Source organism: Diceros bicornis, chromosome 8, assembly GCF_020826845.1.
Source record: "Diceros bicornis minor isolate mBicDic1 chromosome 8, mDicBic1.mat.cur, whole genome shotgun sequence".
NCBI classification, from domain to species: domain Eukaryota; kingdom Metazoa; phylum Chordata; class Mammalia; order Perissodactyla; family Rhinocerotidae; genus Diceros; species Diceros bicornis.
Window position 1 is genome coordinate 81,259,837 of NC_080747.1, and position 19,097 is coordinate 81,278,933.

The 19,097-nt window shown below is 35.0% G+C and overlaps 1 protein-coding gene across 5 annotated transcripts in view; it reads left to right on the forward strand.

The window, feature by feature from the left end:
* The window catches only part of RAP1GDS1 (Rap1 GTPase-GDP dissociation stimulator 1), a 163,478-nt gene that overhangs the window by 36,812 nt on the left and 107,569 nt on the right, over nt 1–19,097 (forward strand). The gene's annotated exons all lie outside the window — the stretch shown is intronic.

Here is a 19,097-nt window from a genome sequence, read left to right on the forward strand (position 1 = left end):
AAAACTGAGGTAAGACTTGGTCTTTGGTGGTATGGTAAATAAGACTAGAGATAAAAATTATACAACTCTTCATTGACTAACACATTGTGTTGTTTTATTTGATCCATCATATTTCTGTTCATTAATTTATTATTACAGTCAATAGACAGGTACAGAATGATTTTCATTTGTTCCTTTAATTCCACTTGGTCATGCTATGGCTTGTGCTGTACTTGTTTTTAATTATGCCATTGTCTTGTCCTGGGACTAATTATGTAGCTGACAAAGAATTCAGGACAAAGTATATATTGTTAAAGTTTCAGTTTCAAGCACTCAGCGATGTATGTGTTATTTCTTTTTTATTTTTTTGGTAAATTTTGATTAGAAAATCCAAAATAATTGACAGCAGTACTCTTCATCAAAAAGCACATTTTAAAGCTAGCTTTGAAAATTCATTTTCAGTAATTCTTTTTGCTTTTGAGATTATAACTCTGTCAAGCTGTTTAATCTTAGAGATAATAGAGAAGGGATGTAAAACAAAGAGTTCAATAAGAGCATCTGGATAAGGCTCATGGTGGAAAAGAAGAAGAGGAAAAGAGAGTGTCTGAGGCTGTGCTATCCAGTGTAGTAGATACATGTGGCAATTTAAATTTAATAATTAAATTAAATTTGAAATTTAATTCTTTAGTCTTACTTTTCCAGTAGCCATATTTGGCTAGTGACTGCCTTCTTGGGGATCACAGAATATACCATTTCCATGATCACAGAAAATTCTTTTAGGTGGCTGACTAGAGGTCTAGAGAACTAGAAAGAACCACGTGATGACCTGATTTTTACACGTGCCTGTGTAGGCATATTTACATGATCGTATAATTAGTCTAAGTGCATTGAGTATCTCAAGTTCATGTTTTTTGAAGAATTGTTTTATTATAACCTTCTTTTGTTTTCAATGGCTCAGTTTTTTCTTTAAGTTAGAAAAAAGTAGAATTTCTGAATGGACCATTTGTTCAGGAACTGAGGGACATAGAGACAGTGTCCTTGTTCTATCTGGAGAGTTGCTCAGTCCTCTCCGGAAAGACTGGTAGACAGAGAGGTGAAGCTGAGGAAGAGAAATGGAAAAGGAAGTACAAGTTTATAACTTTTTAAAGGACAGATTCAAAAAATATTGAGAAGTATATAATTATTGGATTAAATTTCAGACCCATTGTGAACTTATTCATTGAAAATGATCTTGAAATTGTATATCATGAAACATTAAGGCCACATAGCCACAAGGTGTTAATAAAAACAAATTCTACCAATTTAACTATTGACTTCTCAGGAAGGGAACCAAAGGAATATGTCTTTTTAAGAATCTGTAACAAAATTCGTAAGTCTCCTCACAACTAAGACTATTGACACAAAAGAATTTGGTATAGGAAGAGGGAGTTCTTGTAGGATGTTCAGTCTTTGACTTAAGAGTGCTATCTATCATTGATTGAGCACCTACTGTGTACTCAGCACTGGACTTGGGACTATGTCTGTTATCTAATTTAATCTTTCCTGTAGCCCCATGAAGAGGTATTATCATCATCACTTCAAGGATAGAGAAACAGACTTTATAAGGTTATTTCCCTTGCTCTGGCAGAATCCAGAGTTTGGATTTGAACCCTTAGTTTACAAGATAAAAAACTACATTCTGAGTAAAGTGCAGCTTTTTGCTGAGTTTATAGAATGTGAAAGTGTTTCCAGAAGCTAGGTTTTAATGTTGTATCATAAATTTTTGCTTTGTATTTAAAATTGTTTCAAATTGTTATTGTTAAAAAGAGGGATGATATATAAACCTTTTTTTTCCCTTGAGCTATAGACTGATAGATTTATTTTATAAGTATTTATTGATATATTTCATGAAATAAGCATCTGTCTTTTAAACAAGAAAAAGTAAAAAAATACCAGTAAGATGTTTATTTTCTACAGTTGTTCTTATTTCCCTGAATAAAGTGATTGATCCATTGCTACTTCTATCCTCTTAAAGGTAAAATTATAAAACATTTAACTTGGGTGGATCTGTACTGACTTTTTTTACACAGACACCTTCTCGTTTCATAATTCTTTCCTTAGTGTCAAGTGTTTTAACTAAAAATATCACTCTTTATACCAGAATTGCACCTGATCGAGAAAGAATGATTTCTCCATTCTGTACAAGTATGAAATGGTAATGTGTGTAATCAGAATCTAAACTTAAAGTTTTGTTTTACAATCTACTAACCTGTCATTGGAAAGGACATTTCTGAAAGGAAAGAAATTATGCTTTAAAAATTTTTACACTGTGGGAATTTAGTATATTTGAATTGTACATTACAAATCATTGTAATCTGAGTTTAGACTTTTTACTTTGATGTATGACTTAAGAGTGGTTTTCTTTCTTAATTTTTTGTAACATTAAATGTAGTATGTACATCAGAATCTTAAGAGAAATTTTGAATACTTATTAGATTTTTGGAAAACATTTTGTTTCAGCAAGCATTTTGTGTAAATCTCTGATCTAAATTAATATAGAAGCATTCATTCACTCATATAAATACTTCAGATCTCAGTTTTAAAATGTTTTTAGTAAATATATGAAGGCTACCAGCCAAGAAATCAGCCTCTGTTTATTCTGGTCTCTTTTGATTCAGAGAATAGTTAGAAATTCTGAGTAAATGCTTGTTTAATTGTAGTATGGTTACTCTATTTATGCTTATTAGAAAATTTAAAACAGTAGGCTACCTTGTTTTCATCCATAAACATTGACAGGAATTGTCCTTATAGAGTATGACATGTAAATCACCTTGTAAGACAAACTACTAGCATAAATCAAAGGCCCAAAGACAAGAGAAATTAGCAGTCCATTCATTATAAAAGTTCTGTTTCATAATAAGAGCATGGGGACCATGTCTTGTTGCTGGGGGAACCACAAAACATTGCCAGGATGGTCACCAACACAGCTTTAAATTCTTTTCTTGAAGGATTAAGCTGTTTCCCTCTGTCTCATTGCCTCATTTACCTTTATACTTCAACTTTGTTTAATTGCCTGATGACAATTTCTATTTCATACAAGAGTCACATAATTTTTTATTTTGTATAGAACAACCCTGTGAGAGAACACCAGTTTACTTGTCTTTAAGGAAAAAAGTATTTAGTATCTAGTTCCACATTCCTAACCTTATATCATAATACTCATCTACTTGTTGAATTCTTAGGTTATTTCTTAGCCCTTCTTCTTTATTTTATTCGTTATATTGATTTTTGGCTCTCTTCTAGGCTATAATCCTAAGCATACCAAATTATGTACACAAGCTGCTAGTGTAGATTACTCGGTGAATCTTCTCTAACAGTAAAAACTTTCTGTTGTCATTTGCTCTTAGCCTGCTTTATGCCTTTAATATTTCTGAACAGACTTACTATCAGGTACCAAAATTATTTCTGAAGTAAGGGACTTGGAAACTTATTGTCAACTATTTTTCAATAGCCATGTTAAATCTGCAATCACTGAACATGAAAGATTGCTGCTGTTATAGTAGAAATAAAAAATTATTTTAGTAAATTCTTTCTTAGTAATACCTAGATTTCACTTTTTTACCCTAAGTTATCAGATGCCCTGCAGAAGTGATAGGTTTCCTTTGCAAGCTGAATTCATTATGTTATTCACCTCCTTTCCATAGTTTTGTATTATGTGGCTCTTTTAGTTACTGTGTCCATCATCCATGAGGGCTTATGACTGATGCTAATGACAAATTACCAAAGGTTCAATTTTTACTAAATAAAGAGAATATTTAAAGAATAGAGGAGATTACACTAAACTAGAGAAAATGGTCAACTAAAAAGACATTGACAATTCTTGATGAATTGAGACTCCTGGATTGCCATAGAATAGTGGTGGCCAGCTAAATCTGAATTTTTCCACACATTATCTAAAAGTCCATACAGATCAATAAAGAGATCGAATAAAACCAACTAACTGTAACCTACCTATGCCTTCAGCTTAACTAGGAGACAGACTAAGAACTTCAGATTTTTAGAGTGAGAAATAAATATCCAAATCTAGCCTGTTCAGCTTTAGAGCCCATAATAGAGAGAGTTCAGTGAAGACTGCAGAGACTACATGGAGAAGATGAGAGGGGAATGGGTTGAACTAGGAGCTCAGGGGTGAGAGAACACAATTAAAATTGCCTTTAGAAAGAAAAAGTCCTGCCTTGGTGGGAGAATACTAAGATCTGATCTTAGATTCGATTAGACCATTGGCTATTGGGAAATCAAAAGGAGGAGACTTAAAAGTACGCAGGAGCCTAGGTGACAGATCAGGAGGGTGCCACTTTTGGAGATGAAATTGTTCTGCCTGGTAGATTTGGTGGTGAAGGGAAAGAAGAAAGCAAGAGGGGAAAATTAAATGTTCTGTAGAAATAAGAAAACTATAAAATTAGAAGTCATACTGATAACCCTCTTTGGTTTAAGTTCAGAAGAGGGAACTTTCGAATTAAGAAACCTAGTTATTCATCCCAAATCTTTACCTTTATTGCATACAACTTTTATTTCTAGTTGAGGAAAATAAAAACTATATACTGAATAGGAAATTGCACATGATATGTATACAAAGGTGCTATAAGGAACAAAGCAGAAAATAAGTCAAAACATTTTAGCTATTAAAAGTTTTCCTCCTAAACCAACCATGAAGCAGTTATCAATAATGGAACTCCATGACCTATATTAAACATCCTTAAGCCTTTGCAGATATGAAAAGAAAAAAACCCTGAAGTAAGAAATTCAGAAATTTAAGACTAAAGTGGATAAATACCAGGCAGATGTGAAATAAGAGTTGACTAGAAGAAATTGAAGAAAAAGAATCATTTTAGAAATTAATACTAAATTACAAGGTACCAAGGAAGAATAGAAGTGACTGAAAATTTAATAAGGAGTATTGAGGAAAATTGGCAAAAGAAGGAAGACAAAATAAAGGATCAGAGAGAAAATGATTGATATAGAAGATAGACGGAAAGATCCAACATACATGCAATTGGAGTCCTTAAGGAGAAAAACAAAACAATGAAACAGCTAATATTTAAAACTATGAACTTTTCTGAAGTAAAGAAAGACCAGAATCTACGTATTAAAAGGACTCACCATGTACTTGCAAAAATTGACCTGGAATGGTCAATTCAAAGATATAGTCTAGTAAAACTTTTAGACTTTAAAGGTAAAAATAAGTACAAAGGAAAAATCCTCAGGGCCTCCAAAAAGATCAAGTTATTGAAAAGGGAAAGAAAATCAGATTGGTATCAGACTTCTCAATAACAATATACAAAGCAGTTTAATATTGGAGCAGTATTTTCAGAAAACTCAAGGAATAATATTGAGCCAAGGTGCTCAATAAGTATCAAGGCTATAGAAGAACACTGTTAAACATGGAAGAACCCGGGGAGCACTATACTCATTAGCCTTCCAGAGGAATCGTCTAAACTTGCTGTCCAGTTCAATGTCTATTCTCTGACATGGCTATTGAGCATTTGAAATGAGGCTAGTCTGAATTTAGGTATGCTTTAATTGTAAAATACTTACTAGATTTCAAAGACTTAGTACCAAAAAAAACTAAAATATGTTATTAACAGTTTTTAAAATATTGATTACATATTGAATCTCATTTTTTAAATTTTGTAAAATATTTATAAATACTTGATTTCTGTTATAGCTTTTTATAGACTATCATTTCTTGGTGGTGGTGGCTGATCAAAGTAGGTTTAAGAGTTGGGCCAACCAGTATGATATGATGGAAAATGCAGTTTAGAAACAAAATCATCATCATCATCATCAGTAAAATATAATCGGGTTATTCAGTGTAGGATGAGACATTTAAAAATGAGGACATTTAAGATAATAAACTTTAAGTTCATGTTCTAGGTTTAGATTCTAAGGAAGAGGCAGCATTAAAAGGTCCAAGATATGTTCTGTGTGCTTAGTCAAAAGCAGAAAGAAGAGGATAGCATATACCCAAATATATTCATATCTAGGAGTTTGTAGAAAAGGGATCACGGAAAGGCTTGAATCTGATTGGAGAAATGAGAAAGATCATCTTGAAATCTCTCACAGGCCACAAGATTAATAACAGAAGCAAGATATAACTGGAATACTGGGTGCTGTCTGCCCTCTGGTGCAGAAAAAGTTCTCATTATGTGCAGACCACAAAAGGAGATAAGCCTCCATTGTTGTTTATAGTTTGTGATGGAAGCATTGGCAGAGGATCTGGGTTTTCTAATAGCAACTAATAAATGTCAGTATTTTTGCTTCTTAGTTTGCTAAATTTGAAAAACTGATGTTTCTAACAGAGAGCAAAATATGTAAGAGAAATGTGATTTGAAATGATGCTATATGCCCAATATATAATGAAAAATATCTACCATCCTCAATATTTGTAGTACCATTACTGACTTATTATCACTAAGGACTCCACATTAAGTTATTGTTGAGGAAAAAGTAATGGATTTGTGCTGCTGTGTCTTCCTAACATTCTTTGCCAACAGGGTTCCATGTAACTCTGTCTCTACAGCTACCTGTAGGTCTTCTGTGGCCATATACTTGATTGATGTTAACTGGCTTCTCTAATCACATAAGCACTAATCCACTATGTCCTGAATGTGCCAAAGAATATGAGGCATGTAAACTGAACTTTTAATTGGTATAAGGAATTGGAAATGAGATAATAGTATTAGTATCTGAGTAAGAATTTTATATTCTCAACAGAAAGCTATAGTTTGATATTTAAAGGAAAATGTCTTAAAATAACAAATAGATGGATTAAATTAACCTGTTTTCAGTGTTTTTGCTGTGAATTATAGATGTTTGAACCTAATATTAATGGTACGGGCAGTATCATACTTCTTTTTATCTCCTCCAGTACTTGATAGTCCATGACGGTTGTGTTTCCTCTAAAAAGCTTTCTTATATGGTCTAAATGCTTTCACTTTTACCTCTTGTAATTCAGATTTCTTGGATACACGTTTGGCATTGTAAAACCAAGATTAAAGTTTCACCCTTAGGTAGACTTTGCAATCTATAAATGAGATATTTTGGTAAATAATAAAAATTTAATGAATCATTTTTCCTAATGAAAGCTTCTATATAGAATATATATATTCTTATTATTATAATTATTTGATTTTATCATGTTCAGTAACTTATTTTGGTATATGCTATAAGGTAAAGAACTAATTTTATTTTTTCTAGACAATCAATTTTCCCAGCACCATGTATCATTTCATTTGTTCCTTGTTGGTTGATGATGCTCCTTTTATCATATAATAACTACTTAATTTACTATAATTGGACCAGTTTGGGGGTTTTATTCTGTTCCACTAACCTGTTTGTCTATTATTGTTTTGTAACCATGCTATTTTAATTATGGTAGCTTTATGGAGGAAGTTTCTCTTTATAAATCTATCTTTCAAAAATTTTTATTTTCTTGGGTTTGTTCTATTAGAGAAGTTTTGGAAATATTTTGTCACATTCCTGCAAAATTTGAATGGAATTGGAATAAGCTTTAAATTAATTTGGAAAGAATTGAAAATTTCTCAATATTTTTCTGTCAATCTCAGAACGTAGATTATATCTTCTATTCAAGACTTCTTTTTATCTATCAATAAGATTATGTAGTTTGGTTCATGTGCTTTCTATACATATCTTACTTAAAGTATTCCTACATATTTTATGTTTTTTGGTGGTTGTTCTAAATGGATTTTTTTCCCATTATAATTTTTAAGTGGTTATTGTTGGAGACCAATTTGAAAGCTATATTGATTTTTATGTTTTTATTTGTATTCAGCCACCTTATGAATTCACTTAGTTAAATTTTTAGCTAGTTCTCTTGGGTTTTGCAATCAGAACATATACAAAGTGATATTTTGTTTTCTCTTTCCCTTGTGACTATAGCTGACTTACTGTGTTGGCTTGAACTTCCAGCAAAATAGTAAATAACAATGATATGAGTAGTATCTTAGTTTCTGATATTAATGGCAGCCCTTCTAATGCTTCACCGTCCAATATAACACCTCTTGATTTAGTGTAAAAGTCCTTTTTCATGTTAAGAAAATAATCTTAATTAAAGAATGATTTTTTTAGAAAATCAAGAATGGGTATCTTTAAACCATAAATTCTCAGCCTAATCAATTAATATTAAAACTAGTAAGTATCTACCATTTTTATTATTAAAGTTTGTTTATAAGAAAATTATTTGTTAGGAGCATTAATACTAGAGGAAGTTTTTCTTGAGAATGTAAAACTGTTGCACTTTTCAATCTCAGAGTCAAGGTCATTTAATATACTAGTAAGGTTCAGTATAATTTATATCTTCCTTTGTGTATTCAGGGACAAATATTTACCTAATGAGAATTAGTACCTGAAGAATAATTAAAATTAATACATGAATTATACATTTTAGAATGAATGATTATTAAATGATCTGATACACATGATAGGAAATTTCTCAATTTAGTAATACATAGCCTCCAAAGGTTCAAACCTACAGTCAGTAAAGCATTACTTTTGCTACCAGAAAATTGTTAATTGCAAAGTCATATATCAGTCTTTGAATTATGTCTATAGCTATAAATTTAGGTATTAAATTTTTTTGTTTATATTACTCAACCCTGAAAATGTGAACTTGATTGCTTATGATTTTTCTTGCTTTATTTTAATGTAGTTTTACGTAGATTCCTTAGTGAATTTGTAACATCATGTGAATTCTGATATTTCAAGATTTAATGAAATATGCGTATAAATTCTTTCATAAATTAAAAAAATTGTTTTAAAAACTTGGCATTTAAAGACCATTTTTAAAGTTTCTAATATTTGGCTTAGAGGAAAAAAGAAACACTAGCCAGAAAAGTAGGTAGTTGAAGTAAATTCTTCTCCTTATGGAGGTTTGATTTTGTTTGAATTTTACTTCACACAAATCTATAGTTTATCCATTATGTTAAAACTGAAAGAGATGTCATACCATGGGAATATGTTTTATACTACGTTAATAAATAAAAACAAAGTTATTTCATTTTTCATTGTTACTCATTTATTATTTACTGCGATGTTCATTTTTTGAGTTATGAATGTATGTGAATGTTAATAACCAACTGTAAAATTGTTGCAATAGGAAAAATAGTTGTATCATTAAAGACAAAATAAAGAGTAAAAGATTAACTCTTTGCTTAAAGTAGTCAAAGTAAGGTAAGAATAACCAGGAAATGGAAAAGGTCTCAACTTAAGGAATACTTTTTAGAAGCACATTAAAAAAGAGTTGTAGAAATGTAGGCTAAGTTAGAAATCTATCTTCTTATTTATTTATATTTTTTGCAGGGGAAGATTCACCCTAAGCTAACATCTATTGCCAATTTTCCTCCTTTTTTCTTCCTTTCTGCCCCCTAAAGACCCAGTACATAGTTGTGTATAGTTGTCCATTCTTCTGGTTCTTCTGTGTGAGCCGCCACGACAGCATGGCTGCTGACTGACAGTGGTATCTATTGTTCCACGCCCGGGAACCGAACCTGGGCTGCCCAAGTGGAGCACACCAAACTAACCACTAGGCTATCAGGGCTGGCTCAGAACTCTATCTTCTTAACTGAATGTAAGATACTACATTATTTTCTATTTGCTATACAGTAAGATCTTGATGAAAAATACTAAGGCCAAAAGTATTTAACCATGTGTGGCTCATGGTCATTTTATTCTCTCATAACAAATCACTAATAACTGAAGAAATGTGAATATTTCATGTTTTTAGTAAGGTAGAGTTTAGATATAATTTTCTAGGGTAATATTCCTATAATGGGCCATATAATGCAGAGACTCTTTATTCTCTAATTTTTCTAAAAAATAAGTTAATAGTATTCACTGCCTTGTGTTGTAAGATACATTCACTTGGAAATTTGGGCTGTTTTACTACCACTTAAAAAACAAACAATGCATTGTATAATTCTTTGAGATTTAAGAAAGCTAGCACACTTAGGTGGAGTGAAAGTCATTTTTTTTTTCTGACTCTGTAGTTATACAGGGCTGCTGGAGCAATAGTAGAGAATACTGTGTGAAATTTCGTGATCCTCAACCCTAGTTATTCATGTCTAGAGTAAAAAAAAAAGGTCCACTTACTAAATATAGGTGGACCTGTTAGAATATTTGTATTCAAGTACAGTTGAGTTCATACTGGCGTGATGCATCATACTGCTCTGGTTAAATATTAAATACCTAATTTAAAGTTAGATTTGGAAGATTTTTTACAGTCATATCATACTTTGATTAGGTGAAGATTTAGACTGCACATCTCCCCATCTTCAGATCTCCTTCATTCATATATTCAACACTGATTGTTTATTTAGTATGTGCCAAACATTGTTCTGTCTCCTACTAATGGCAGAAATTTAGTCCCTGCCTTCAGAAGCTCATTATTTTGTGGTGGAGACTGATAAGTAAATGTAAAATTATAATTATCATAATAAGTGCTGTAATAAAGGTGTGTTCAATGTCTAATGGGAGTACATACATTTACTGACCTTAAAGACAGTAAAAATAGCTATGTTAAATCAAAGGGGAAAAATCATAAAAAAAAATGAAAGGCAGTAGGAAATGATCTGACTCCAGTACTTACTTCAACTTTTTAAAACTATCAACCATCTGTGTGGCATGTATGTGTTTTTACTTGGAAATATTTGTTGAAAAGGATAAGGTGATCCTCTTTTCTAGGAGTAGTGGCGTATTAGGATTCTCAAGAGAAATAGAACCAATAGGATATATGTATGATATGTATGATATATGATATATATGCATGAGAGTTATTTATTTTAAGGAATTGGCTCATTCAGTTATGGAGCCTAGCAAATCCAAAATCTGCAGGGTGGGTTGGCAGGTTGGAAACCCAGGGAAGAGCTGATGTTGCTGTTCAAGTCTGAAGGTGGTCTGCTGGCAGAATTCCCTCTTGCTCTTGGTGAGGGGATAGGGATGGATGCAAGGAAGTGGGGGGAAGAAGTTAAGGAGGTCAGTCTTTTGTTTTATTTATGCCTTCAGCTGACTGGATGAGGTCCACCCACATTATGGAGGGCAATCTTCTTTACTCAAAGTCTGTAGATTTAAATGTTCATCTCATCCAAAAGCATCATCATGGAAACATCCAGAATAATGTTTGACCAAATAGCTGGACACCGTGGCCTAGTCAAGTGGACACATAAAAGTAACCATCACAAGTGAAATATATATTCTACTGAAGTATCAAGATGGATTGTGTGGCATAATAGTTATGTGTTGGGATAACTGCTAGTGAGGAATGAAGCCATTAGTGTTAGAACTTTCCACACAAGAATCTGTAATTGATTTTACTGAGGTTTCTCATGACCTACTTTTTAATTTCACTGTGATAAATCCCAAAATGAGGCTCCAAAAGGCAGAGTAATGTGATTTTTTTTAGAGACATATGGATTCAAAGCCTAGGTTTTAGCACACAATGTTCTGTGACGTGAGTTCATTTTAGATGCTTATAATTTTCTCTTCCCATAGTTAAGTGTTATGCATCTTTTCTCATTATACTAAAGGAGCAAACAGAATGTTTTCATTTGACTCATAATAACTTAGTTATGGATTGATCATCTTTTCTTTCTGATATGTGCATGTGGGAGGGATAATATGAAGGCAAAGTAATTTTCTGCAATGATTTCTGAAGGTTTAGAGAACATTTTTGCATATGTTTGCTTTTGAAAAAATATAAGACCTGATTAGCTTAATGCAAAGTGAAAAGTTTAGTCTCTGCATGAGCTAGTGATTGGTAACTCTACAAAAAAACTTCTATTCTTTTTTTTTCTTTTAATTTTTTGTTTGTTTTGTGTGAGGAAGATCAGCCCTGAGCTAACATCTGATGCCAATCCTCCTCTTTTTGCTGAAGAAGACTGGCCCTGGGCTAACTTCCGTGCCCATCATCCTCTACTTTATATGGGACACTGCCACAGTGTGGCTTGACAAGCGGCGCATCAGTGCGCGCCCGGGATCCGAACCAGCGATCCCTGGACCGCCAAAGCAGAGCGCACGCACTTAACTCCTGTGCCACCGGGCCAGCCCCAAAACTTCCATTCTTGATGAGACAGTTCTTAAAATATAAAACAATCTCCTTATAAGCTCAATCCTGTTTCTTGTTAGAAGTAATTACAACTACTACAACGTCAATAACTCAGTTGCTCTGTCTTTAATATTCTATAAGAAGTTTATACATCCCTTTATTCGAACTTCTTTCAGTGTATATTAATTATTTGTAGATGCCTTTTTCATTTATTCAGTTATAAACTCCTTAAGGGCAGGGCACTTCTATTCAGCTAGCATTAATTGGGTACCACTATGCGTTAGTTCGTACCTTGGCCTGGACAGTTTGGATAGATAAGTAATAGATAAGTTTTTGTTTTGTCTTTTTTTTTTTTGGTGAGGAAAATCAGCCCTGAGCTAACATCCATTCCAATCCTCCTCTTTTTGCTGAGGAAGACCGGCCCTGAGCTAATATCTATTGCCAATCCTCCTCCTTTTTTTTCCCTTCTTGTCCCCAAAGCCCCAGTAGATAGTTGTATGTCATAGTTGCACATCCTTCTAGTTGCTGTATGTGGGATGCCGCCTCAGCATGGCCGGACAAGTGGTGCGTCCGTGTGCGCCCGGGATCCAAACCCGGGCCGCCAGAAGCAGAGCGCGCACACGTAACCGCTAAGCCACGGGGCTGGCCCCAATAGATAAGTTTTAATACAGTATAATACATTATATAATATATTATATAATAGAGCTGATTACAAAGTGTTGCAAAAACAGAGAGCTGAAGTCAACTCATAGTTGTAAGAGTCTTTCAAGGTGTCACAGAGGGACTAACGTTTCACCTGGGTCCTGATGGATAAGTAGGTGTTTTAGAGGTGTACTCTTATCCTTCTTCTAGCTACCTTTTCTTCAAACCTTGGAGAATACCAACCATCCATCTTTTCCACTTCTCAATTCTGGTAGCCTTCAGCTGCTGGCAAAAGAAAAAAATATATGTATATGTGTATCACCCAGTGGTACTGAATGTTGCTATTAGAAATTTAGGGTCTCTAGCATCAGCTGGTAATGCTTTTACATAATCCTTCTTAGTAGAATATATTTTTCTACTTTTCTGCTTAAAATATGCTTTGTTGTTCAGAACTCAGCTCAAATGTTACCTTGTTTATGGAAATTTCCATGATCTTCATGGAGCTGTGATTGCCACCCACTGTATGTTGTACATAACCTCCATGATGGTATCAGTCACATTGAATTGTGATAATTTATTAACTTCTGTTTTCTCTTACTAGACAGCTCTCTGAGGATACGATTCATATCTTCTTTATCTTATATTCCCAACATAGTAGGGACTCAGTAAAAATACATTTTCCTTGCATGATCTCATCCACTTTCAAGCCTTCAACTACTAAATAGGTTTTAACAACTTGAAAATAATTACATTGTGGGTGAGTATTGGGGAATGGGGGTGAATTTGATAAGCAGGATCAGGGAATATTGGATTTTGAAATCACAGCATACTTTACCCAGATAACGTGAAGACCCAAGGATTGTGGGGAAAACATCCCAAGCAGAGGAAGCAATACATTCAAAGTCACAGTGGTGGGGAAAAACCTAGTTCAATTAGAAACTGAAAAGTTTGGTATGGCTAGCAAAAAGGATATATTCAGGGAAGGGGCAAGAGATGATAACTTGGAAGGGAACAAGGAGTCAAATTATGAAAAGACTTGTGCCTTCGTCTGTTTGGGCTGCTGTAACAAAATACCTTAGACTTGGTGGCATTTCTCACAATTCAGGAGGTTGGGAAGTCTAAGATCAGGATGCCAGCAGATTTAGTGTCTGGTGAGGCCTGCTTCCTGATTCATAGACAGCTGTCTTTTCACTGGAACCTCACATGGTGGAAGAATTGAGACATCTCTCTGGGATTTCTTTTTGTAAGGTCACTAATCCCATTCATGAAGACTCTGCCCTTCTGACCTAATCATGTCCCAAACGCCCCACCTCCTTATTCCATCACATTGGGGGTTAGGTTTCAACATGTGAATTTGGAGGGGGACACAAACATTCAATCTATAGCACCATGCTAAGGAGAACCATTGAAAGCAAATAAAAATCAGATTTGTGTTTTTTAAAACATTGCTCTGGTGGCAGATTGAAAGAAGGGTTGGAGGATAGCCAAAAGAAGAAAGAAGAGGAGGCCATCTTTTTCTCAGAGACACGAATTAACGATAGTTAACATCATAGGTAAGTTTAGGTGTGAAGGAACAAAATATTTACACTCTGAGTTAACAGGAAAGATTACCTGTTGACAGTGATGGAGAGTATACCATATATGAGAGTAAATGTTGAGAATTACTGGCTTAGGAAATGTGAAAGGGAAATGACTAGGGATAAATAAAAGGATGACTGAACAATGTTGAAGGTCCAGTTAAGATTTTAAAATGTGAATTTGTAGTGGCTAACATATTTAATAACATAACATTTTTAAATCAGAGAACAGGAAGAAGTATATGGCTGGATTCATCCAGTGTCAGGGATTGAATGGCAAGGTGAAATAGATAGGGTTTTAGAGAACTGAGCTAATACTAGAATTGCTGAAATCACTGATCATTTTATTCAGAATAGGTAGGGATGAAATGAATCTTGGAGAGGGCTGATAGATTGGCAAAGAAGGAGTTGAAGAAATAGAGGTTTCAGTGAGGCTAAAAATGTTTACTAATAAGGAACTAAAATACATGATAGAATAGAAGACTGTGATCAGAAAGTGATTTGCAAATTGAAGCTTTCAACCACTAAGCAGTTCTCCATGATAATGGGGCCCTGGATATGATTGTGTGGTGGATTGGTAGAGAGCAGTGGAGAATTGTGGCCTTTATTAAAGTCAAGGAGGCCAAGTTATTAACCACTTCCTATAGATTCACAGTTGTTTAGGATGATGGCAGGAATTGGAGGGGAGAGAAAACCTGAGAGTAAGCTCCAGTGTACTTCAGGGTCATTAAAATACTCGTGATGAAAATGGGGCAAGTAGAATATTACCAGATGGTAGAGGCTGAAAAGAGAGAAATTGTTTTTGAGTGAAGCCAGAGGACAAATATTTGGAAAAGATATTTTTAAGCTAAGAAAATGCCAACTCAAACTCCGAGTTCTGAGTGTTGGGATAGAAGGTGAGAAAAAGAGTTGAGGAGTTGAGGAGTTCTGCTTGAGAGCGCTTCATAGGAAGTCTCCAGAGAAGGATTCCAGCTAATGTGAAAGGGGAAGGTAGAGTTTGGGGAGTGTCTGGCGAGTGTCTGGCATTTGTTTACAATAGTTAAGAGATCCAAAGGGCACAGTAAAAAGGGCTCAAAACTAGATCTGAAGGGGGCTGGCCCTGTGGCCTAGTGGTTAAGTTCAGCGTGCTACGTTTTGGTCCAGGTTTGGTTCCCAGGCGTGAACCTACACCACTTGTCAGCAGCCACACAGTGGTGGTGACTCACATACAAAATAGAGGAAGACTGGCACAGATGTTAGCTCAGGGTGAATCTTTCTCAGCAAAAAAAAAAAAAAACTAGATCTCAAGGGAAAATTCTGGTCCAGGGATGGTACTGTGGGATAGGAAAGTTATTTAGCTGCCCATCTCATAATTATTCTTTTCTCAGTTACTTTGCTCTGTCTGTGTGAGCTTGGGAGATTGTGATCCATTTTCTCATTTATGACCTTTTCTCATCCTCTCTGCTTAAGAGAGTGAATTCTTCCTTGACTAGTATTATTTCTTCCTTTGTTCTCCTGGATTAGGCACTGTTAACAGACCTCCATCACGCTGTTTTCCCTTATCATTTAAATAGGACCACCCTGTCATACCCTGCTTTCTCTCTTATCTAAGAACATTTTGCCTTGACCTTGTCAGTTTGTAAGATTTTTACAATTTGATATTTGTATTAGGTACAATTAGGTATTACAGAGACCTAAGCAGTTACTCTAGTGCCATCATATCTAGTAAATCTGAGACCAATTTGAAAACCTTTCAGCATTCACTTTAGGGTGCAACGTATTACCATTCCCCACAGTCTGCAAAGGGCATTATAAGTTTTTAGAGCACAAACATCTCCAAATTGGGGGCCAAGGTCACTTTGCCAGTTTTTAGGTTCCTAGACCCAATTCCAGTGTGTGGGAGATGAGGGTTTCCCACACACCAACAACAAGCAATGCTCTGGACATCAGCTGGGTGTCCTACAATTCAATTCAATTCTGACACTATCTACCCGAAGATAGCATTAGATTCCACAGGTTAAGAGTTCAGCGCTACAAGACTGCCCCTTCCCACTTCAGAACCAGCCACAAGCTTAGGCTGTTACCTATGCTTCTGACCAACTGGCTACAAATTGGAGGTTCCAGCGACCCCTTCCAGTTCAGGACGCCAATTGCAAGTCCAGGTTGTCACCTGTACTTCTGACCAACTGGCTGTAAATCAGAGGTTCCCACAGCTCCCTCTTTTGGTTCAATTAATTTGCTTGAGTGGCTCACAGGACTCGGAGAAATATTTTTCTTAAACTGGATTACTGATTTTTTATAAAAGAATATAACTCAGGAACAGCCAGATGGAAGAAATGCTTAAGGCAAGGTATGCAGAAAGGATGAGGAGCTTCCATGCCCTCTCTAGGTGCACCACTCTCCCCAAATCTCCACATGTTCACCAACCCAGAAACTCTCCAAACCCTCTCCTTTTGGGTTTTTATGGAGGCTTCATTACAGAGACATGATTGATTAACTCATTGGACATTGGTGATTGATTCAACCTCCAGCCCCTCTCCCCTCCACTCAGGTTGGGGGGTGGGACTGAGAGTTCCAACCCTCTAATCACATGGTTGGTTCTCCTAGCAACCAGCCCCCATCCTTACGTGCGGTCCAAAAGTCACCTCATGAACACAAGGGACACCTTCACTGCTCTCATCACTTAGGAAATTCCAAGAGTTTTAGGAGCTCTGTGCCAGAAATGAGGATGAAGACCAAATATATACTTCTTCTTATGCATCGCAGTATCACACCAGTCTTGCTCCTACATTCATAGGGTAATTGGTGATTATGGTGATGGAGTTAGGGGAGTGTGAGTGTGGTAGGAAATGGGAAATCAGGGCAGCTTTTGAGAATGGGGCTGAAGTGGAAGATCCTTTTGAAATACTGCATTTGGAAAAGAGTTTTGGATATCTGCAAGATTCTTTATCCAAACTACTTTCTTTATTCCCTAAGCTATCAGGGAACCTTAAGTGGTCACAGAAGTTGTGTGAGTTTGGGGTGAGGAGAGGGATATGGTTGGCAGGTATGCTAGTGATGATAATATACCTCATGCTCTTTGCTGTTACTTCCACTTTGATATCTGACTATATTCTTGACCCCTGATTCTAGCCATCCTGTGTAAATATCTTGCCTGGTCTAGCTTGATCTCTGATACCTTCCATCTTAGTATGGACCTACAAACGAATAGAGTGTAGAAAATGATAGTTCTCTGGGGGAAATGGGGTTCTAGAACAGTGGATGATCGTGAAGATTAGGAAGATGGAAGCCTAGACTGGATTTGGTGCCTCCGTACATTAAGTCTGTTGTGGGATTTTTATCAATATATTAAAACTGCTTCTATACTTGTCTGTCTCCCTCACTAAACTATAAACTCTTTGAGGGCAAGGTATGTGTCTTGTGTGTATGTGTATGTCAAGGTATGTGTACCAGCACATGGTAGGTACTACTTACTAAGTGTTTAATGCTGCGTCAGTGCATGAATCTAGTAACTTTCTTTTGGATGGTTATGAAACCTCTCAAAAGTTAACAGTGTAACTTAAATGTATGTGTAATGGTGATAATATCATACTCCCTCATTAGCTTGTATGTTTTTTAAGGAAAGGAAAGAAGTTTCTCAAAAAACATGGTATATGTTTTCTCACATCTTTCATTTCATGATGTAATGTCTGTTGGTTTATGACAGCTTTTCAATCTCACGTGTATTTTAAGAGCCATTATTTAGTTTAGTTACCATTTTATCAGCAGTAATTAAATCCAACACATATACTTACTCCTCTTTTTTTTGGTAGATTATAGTGGCCTGAAGTCTGTTTCTCTTTTCAGTTTAGTGTTGATGGGTTTTGTTGTTGTTATCTTTGTAGCCCGAGTATTTTGAGAAGAGCCGTTTGAAAAGTTTACTTAATTCTGCCCTCTCTTTTCAGAATGATTCATTGCGGTTGTACTGCTAAACATATTTTGTATAGAATTATCAGCATTTTACTGATTGGTTCTTTAGCCATACTCTTGAGGTCTTTAAACAAAAATAATCATATATTGTCTCTCCAAGGCTGTTGTGACTTATTCTAAAACAATTACTGTTTCATCTCACAGTCTTGTATATTACTTAACGTGTTTCGGTTTTTCTTCCATTTATTTCTCAGAATGGAACTTCATTCTTCAGCCTCCCAAACACACACTTTTTTAAATACTGAATTTCCTCAGAATATCTTATAATCAACAACTCCTGTGTCACAGCCTATAGCCTACTTATTCTCCCTAATAATTAAAAACATCTACCAAAAGCTTACATAAAATTATTGATTCTTTATCACTTCAACATTGTCATCTTTTCTGAAGTTTTTTTTAATCTTTGGGAGATTAGCATCAAATTTATTCTTGATTAATAATATATTATTTTGCTTCCCCATTCTCAGCCCTTTCATGAGTCTTACTTGATAACTTTGAATTTCTATTCTCTAGGATTGTACTTGAAAGGAAATTGTAATTTACTCCCACAAAACTTGAACAACTTTCCAGCTGTGCTTAAGCCAACATGATTTTACTTGGATTTTTTTAAATAAAGCAAAAGTAAATCACTACAGTCTTGATCAGTTCTTTGCTTCTTTTGTGCCCTGTGTTTCTACATTTCTTTTCTTTTTTTCTTTACTATTACTTAAGATCCCCCTCCCCTCTCCATTTTTCCCTCCTTTTCTCTGTTTCGTAGCTCTTTCCCTTTGGGAAAGCCATGCGATTTGAGTGGGATATCTCTACCCTCTAGGTTACAGGGTCCATTCACTGAGACTGGTTTAGACCTAAACCAG